This window comes from Odontomachus brunneus, unplaced genomic scaffold (assembly GCF_010583005.1).
Source record: "Odontomachus brunneus isolate Ranch 3 - 2012 unplaced genomic scaffold, Obru_v1 Obru_scaffold_420, whole genome shotgun sequence".
NCBI lineage: Eukaryota > Metazoa > Arthropoda > Insecta > Hymenoptera > Formicidae > Odontomachus > Odontomachus brunneus.
The window spans coordinates 35,625-42,273 of NW_022639870.1; positions in this window are offsets into that span (position 1 = coordinate 35,625).

The window sequence follows — 6,649 nt, forward strand, 5'->3', positions numbered from 1 at the left end:
CTCTCTCGGAGGCTATTATCGCGGAGGGCGGGGTTGCGTTGGCGGTGTCGATAGATGTGGCAAACGCCTTTAATTCACTTCCTTGGAGCGGGGTGATGGCGGCGCTGCTTCACTTTCACGTTCCTGAGTACCTAGTGAGGGTGGTGAGGAATTATTTCTGGGATAAAATGTTACTATATTGGGACCGTCACGGCGGGATTAGGGAGAGAAGGGCAACGTGCGGGGTTCCGCAGGGGTCGGTCCTTGGACCGTGCCTGTGGAACCTGGCCTTTGACGAAACACTGAGAACGGCGCTCCTCCCGAAGAGCGCGGTAATCTGCTATGCAGACGACACTCTGGTGATCACTGGGCGGGCGTCTTGGGTGGAGGCCTCTTTAACGGCAACGGCAGCTGTGGACCGTGTGGTCCACACAATTGAGAGGCTGGGTCTTCGGATAGCCCCGCAGAAGTCTGAGGCCGTCTTTTTCCATGACGGCAGGCGGGGACGCCCACCAAAAATGAGGATCTTGGTGGGGGGGTCTCCCGTCGAGGTGGGGACTGCGATTAGATATCTGGGCCTGCACCTTGACGGGAAATGGACCTTTGCGGAACATTTCAGCCGTCTCTTGCCTAGGGTGGGTAGAGCGGCTGCAGCATTGGGAAGGTTAATGCCCAATCTTGGTGGCCCGGGCGCGGGGGCCCGACGTCTGTATGCCAACACCGTACAGTCGATTGCCCTGTATGGCGCCCCGGTCTGGGCATCCGAGTTTTTGGGATCACAAAGAGTCATGAGCCAGCTGCACGACGCACAGAAGCAGATCGCGGTGAGGGTGGCCAGGACATACCGCACGGTCCTTTTCGTCGGCGACCGTCCTCGCTGGGCTCCCTCCTCTAGAGCTCCTGGCGAGGATGTACGAGGAAATGTATCTGTGGACCCGGGAGTTCCGGGGGGCGGGGGCACAGTCGGGGAGGGCGACGTTGAGGGAGTTAAGGGAGTGGGCATACTTTAACATGATGGAACGTTGGGCGGAGGCCCTTAGGGACCAAAAGGGTAGAGTGGTGGAGGCAGTTCTCCCCCACCTTTCCATATGGATGAGTGGAAAGAGGAAGGGGCACTTCCAAGTGACGTTTTGGACGGCGGAGGTGCTCACCGGGCACGGCTGCTTTGGTGAGTACCTGTTCCGTATTGGGAGGGAGGACACCCCCCGATGTCATCACTGTAGGGCAGATAAGGACACGACGCAACATACACTGGAACTTTGCCTGGCATGGGGCGATGAGAGACGAGCCCTTGCCGAGGAAACGGGTGGGATTTTAGATCTGCGTGGGATTGTCGGAGAGACGATGCTAAACCCTACCATTTGGGAGGTCTTCTCTTCCTTCTGCAACCACGTCATGTTACGGAAGGAAGTAGCCGAAGGGGAAAGAGAGCGCAGTGAGGTACGAACTGGAGGAAGACATTCGGCACGAAGAGGTCACCCCTCCCAGCGGGCCGATCAACGGATGGACGATATAGGGGTAGGGGTGATGGACGTGGGACCTCTTACGGGCGCCCCGTACCGGGTTACTCGCCGGGTCGGGGCCCCGGGGAGGGTGATAGTAGGCGGGCGGGGTGCGCCGACGGCGCTATTCATCTGCCCCCCCCACCGAGAGATAATTACGGGAAGCGCATGGACTGTACTCCCTCTTGGGGTCAATGGGCCGAAGTACTCCGGTCCCCCCTCTTTTGGGAACGAGGTGGATCCATGGAGGGAGACGCAACACATGGATAGCGTTTTTTCGATGGCCACACTGGGGGGAGTAAATCTCCTCTCCCTCCCCCCTGCGTCGACCGCAGGGAGGGCTGTCGTCTGGGCGGGGTACTCGGGCGACGACTTACCTCCCTGGGAAAGGTAGGCAGGGTGAAGACATATTAAACCCACCTTCAGATAGGCAGGCATTCTCCTTCGAGAAAGGACTGGTCAGGTCAGGGGCGCGAGGGTATGTTCGGGGATGCGAGGCTGGTACCGCATACCCCCCTCTTAAAAAGCGTTCGAGCAGGCACCCGCTGGGGTTTTAGTGGGTAGGCCCCCCCATTTACGGGGAGGAGAGGCCCACTTACCCCCGGAGACCTCCCCGGGTCTCCGAGGGATGCGTATAGCATTTCCCCAGCGTTACCAAAAAAAAAAGGGTCGAAAAATGTAATAGGCACAACCATCTAGTATCTTCATGGTTCAAGACAACTCAGTACTGCTTTCCGATGCTCGAATAGAATTAGTTAGAGTTAGCACCCCCCGTGTCCACCACCTTGCCGTGGTGGGGGGGCTCCGGCGATCCGATGAAGGCTCGGCGGCAGTACCGTTCGGCTTCGGCCAGAGGGGAGGCCCCTATCTGAGAACCGCTGGCTAAGAGTGGACAGGGTAGCGTAGGGATTGGGGGAAACCCTGAGGCTTATGTGTAGGCTATGTGTGTCATGCCGGGCGGGCCAGGAAAGAGTAGGGGGTATTCGTGCGAGGTAGAGTCGCTATGTAGGATGGAACGGCCTGCGGGCCGGCTGTGAGCGCGATCTCGACCGCGTTCCCAGACGGCACCGCCCGCGGCGCCTGGGGGAAAGGGCATTGGTCTGGCGCTTCCTGGTGATCCTGTCCGGGGACGGGCAACACAGGCGCATAGGGACTGGTGATAGTCGGCAACGAGGGGCGCGCCGGTGATCCGTTATTCCACGCCCCTTGATCCGTTAGGCTAAGGTCCCTGTGCGCCTAGACCCCGTGTGCGATGAAGGCGCACCGAGGGGTGTGGCCGGAACGGCCGATGGGCGTACCGCCGGGGGCGTTGGGTGCCGGTGTCCGGAACCTTGGGCGGGGGGCGGACGCGGGTCGGTCCGGGGGAAAAATGAAGTGGTACTCGCGTTGGGAAAGTTTGTCGCTTAGAGTCGCGGGTGTGGGGAGGAAGGTTCACCGCCGGACGACCGAATGGGCCAGCAGGTGCCCTCCTCAAACGCGGGGCACCCTGTTCTAGAGCCCCGCCTCCTCTCGCACGTGCGGGTGGAGTTTGACTGTGTCCGGAGTGAAACCGTGCCACGTCGTGAGCGGCGTGACGCGGTGGTCCTGCTCCTGTAAAATACCTGGCGTCTGCGAAGGCCGGAGGCTACCCCATGCCTCCGCTCCCTGCTTGGCGCTGGGGTGGGAGCAGGGAGGCTGCGGGTGGCCTGTACACCCGGGGAGCTGCCTAAGAACTGGCTGCCTGTCCAAGGCGTCCCCCCTGGGGGAGCCACGTCGGGGCAATGAGGTAGGGCTTGCTAGAGGCTCCGCTACGAGCGACCTCGGTCTTGCCCAGCTAAGCCTACGGCGCCTTGCAGAGGTGGGTCGGGGCAATGAGGTTAGGCGTGCTGGCGTCTCCCATATGGGTGACCTCGGCCTTCCCAGCCGAGCCTACGACACTGCTGTAAGTCGGACGGACAAAAGTCCGTCCCACCGGGACGGGTGGCTGGAACTCGGTGGCTTCGGATACGGCGGAGTCTGCGAAGTCCCCTGTCGGATGCTGCACGGTCCCAGCCCAGGCGTCATGAGGGGGGACGGAGACCACGAGGTAGTGTCTCGGCCGTGGAGACAGCCACCAACATCCGCAATTGGGGATAAGGGGGGAAGGGGTGTTACCGCCTGGGCAGTCTTCTGGGGTAGAGTGCACAGGGCGAAGGCACACGGGCCGGAGGTCGGAGGGTGGCCGATGGCTCAGGGTATGTGTATGTGTGTGTGTGTGTGTGTTTCTGTGTGATAGCCTATCGTCACTCTGCGCCCGGGGCATGCCCTGGGCTGAGGGGGAGCGTGGAGGTTACCCGCTGGGTGAGCGTGCTCTCTCAGAGGGGGGGAATGAGGCACAGGAGCCTCATCCTCTATCAGGGGTCCTTGCTGGGTGCCGGCTGGGTTGTCGGGTTCGCTGGGTCGTGGCGCCCGGGCGGGTACGCCCCCCGGCGCGTGCTGCGGCCCGGCGTGGCCGCTGCCTTGATCGGTGTCCCAGTGGGAAACCCCAATGCGAGGGATTGGCCGCGTCGCTGTTCCGTAAGTCCGGAATGTAGTCCCGGCTGGGGGAGCGGCAAAGCTAGTCAAAGAGGGGCAGGTTGGTTGCGTGTGGGTGCGGTCGCGATCGTGCCCTCAGGCAACCTCTCCCGCAACACCCGTAGGAAAAGGCACTGGAGTCACACTTCTCAGTGATTCATTCGGAGAACGGGATATCCGGGTGCACGGTGGCCGGTGATAGTCGGCAACGGGGGGCGCGCCGGTGATCCGCTATGGCAACACTGGGGGTCCACGCCCCCTGATCCGTTAGGCTAAGGCCGCTGTGCATTTAGGCCCCGCTGCGATGAAGGTTCCACCAAGTGGTGTTACCTGAGCTATCGATGAAGCGTACCGCTGGGGGTGCCGGTGCCTGAAACCGCGGGTGGGAGAAGAGCGCAAAAGGCGTGCACTTCTTTTGTCTCCACCATCAACAGGGACCCGTGGGAGCGCCCATATCACATTGTGATGAGGCGTCTGCGCAACTGGGAGCCCCCGCCAAACACGTCCCTGGACCCTGACTTCCTCGATGAAGTGGTGGAGGCCCTCTTTCCATGGGGGGAAACTCGCATTCCCCCCTATGAGGGCCCCCCATCGGACGGGGAGGAGGAGACGGTCGGGGTCACCGAGGTGGATAGATAGGGCCGTCAGGAGGCTCGGCACCAAGAAAAGGGCGCCGGGCCCCGACGGCATCCCAGGCACAGTGTGGACCTTGGCGATGAGGGAGGCGGAGGTGAAGAGTCGCACAATGCGGCTCTTCACCTCCTGTTTGAGGATCGGGGTGTTCCCCAGCCCCTGGAAGAGGGCCAATCTGGTCCTCTTCAGAAAGAGGGGCAAGCCGGAGGACAGCCCTTCCGCTTATAGGCCGAAATGCCTATTGGACGATGCGGGCAAACTATTCGAAAGAATAATACACGCCCGCCTCGTCCGGCACCTATCCTGGGGTAGTCCAAAGCTCAGTGAGGAGCAATACGGCTTCCGGGAGGGACGGTCAAGGGTGGACGCAATTTTACGCGTCCGGTCCCTCTCGGAGGCCGTCGTGAGGAGGGGGGGAGTTGTGTTGGCGGTGTCCTTGGACATCGCCAACGCATTCAACTCTCTCCTTTGGGACCGGGTAGAGGCGGGTCTGGCCCATTTCAGAGTTCCCCCCCCCCCACCTGGTCTCAATTATCAGGGACTACTTCCGGGATAGAAGATTGGAGTTCCGCAACAAAGCGGAACTCCAGTGCGGAAGTGTGGTCTACCGCGGTGTTCCTCAGGGGTCCGTACTAAGACTCCTACTATGGAACATCGCGTACGACCAAGTCCTCCGCCTTGCCCTCCCCCCCGGCTGCAGCGTCGTCTGCGTAGCTGACGACACGATGCTGGCCGGGGGCAGGGGCTGGCGGAGCGCCCTGGAGAAGGGACGACTAGCGGTAGACCAGGTGGTAGGCTCCCTGAACGGGATGGGCCTCAAGGTGGCTCCCCTCAAATCGGAAATCGTGTTACATGATGGCTCGAGGAGGAGGGGACCACCTGGGGCCCGAGTCCGGATCGACGGTGTCTCCGTAAAGACGGGTCCCACAATCAAATATCTGGGACTCGTCTTGGATGGTAATTGGGGGTTTCAGAAGCACTTCGAGCTTCTGGCCCCCAAGTTGGGCAGGGTGGCCTCCTGCCCAATCTCGACGGCCCTAAAAGGAAGGCAAGGCGGCTGTATGCCGGCGTTGTCCAGTACATGGCCCTATATGGGGCCCCGGTCTGGGCGAGTGCGATGGCGACCAACCAGCGCATAATTGCGCTGGCTCACCACGCTTAGCGGTGGGTCGCCATTCGCCTCGCCCGGGCCTATAGGACGACGTCGCATACAGCCGCCACGGCCCTGGCCGGTCTCCCCCCGCTGGAGCTCCTTGCACAAATGCACGCCGAGACCTATCGGCGTGTCAAGGAGCTCCGTGCCAGGGGAGACCTTGAACATCTGGCCAGGGCCATAGGTGTAGCAAAGTTGCAAGCCGGTCAACGCCTCCTCCTAAGACGGAGCATCCACCTGGAAGAGGCGACGGGCCACTCAGGAACGAGGGTCGCCGAGGCCATCCGGCCCTGTCTACAAGAATGGGTAGACAGGATCCGCGGAGAGCTGTCCTTCCGGACGACGCAGGTACTCACCGGACATGGATGCTTCGGTGAGTACCTGCACAGGATTGGTAGGGAGCCTAACTCCCGCTGCCACCACTGTGGCGCTGAGGTGGACTTGGCGCAACACACCCTGGAGGAATGCCCCTCCTGGGATGTGGAGCGCCGAGTCCTGATTGACGTGGTGGGAGCGGACCTCTCTCCCCCGGCCCTCATAAGGGCCATGCTTGGGGAGACGAGGGCTAGTCTGCCATCACCTCCTTCTGTGACACAGTCGTGTCACAGAAGGAAGAGTCGGAGAGGGTGCGGCGGGGTGAAACCGCCGTCCCCCGGGATGGGGCGAGGCGCCGCAGAAGGAGAGCGGCGCCTCGCCTGCCCGCGCATCAACTCGGGGTCGAGGGGCGGCGCACTCGCAGGCGGGGAGGGGACGCCACGGCTGGCGTTCCCTCCCCCGGGGTACCTGCGCGTGCGCCGCAGCCCCCTACAATGCCGCCGGGCCCTCCTGATCAACGGAGGGCCCGGCGAGG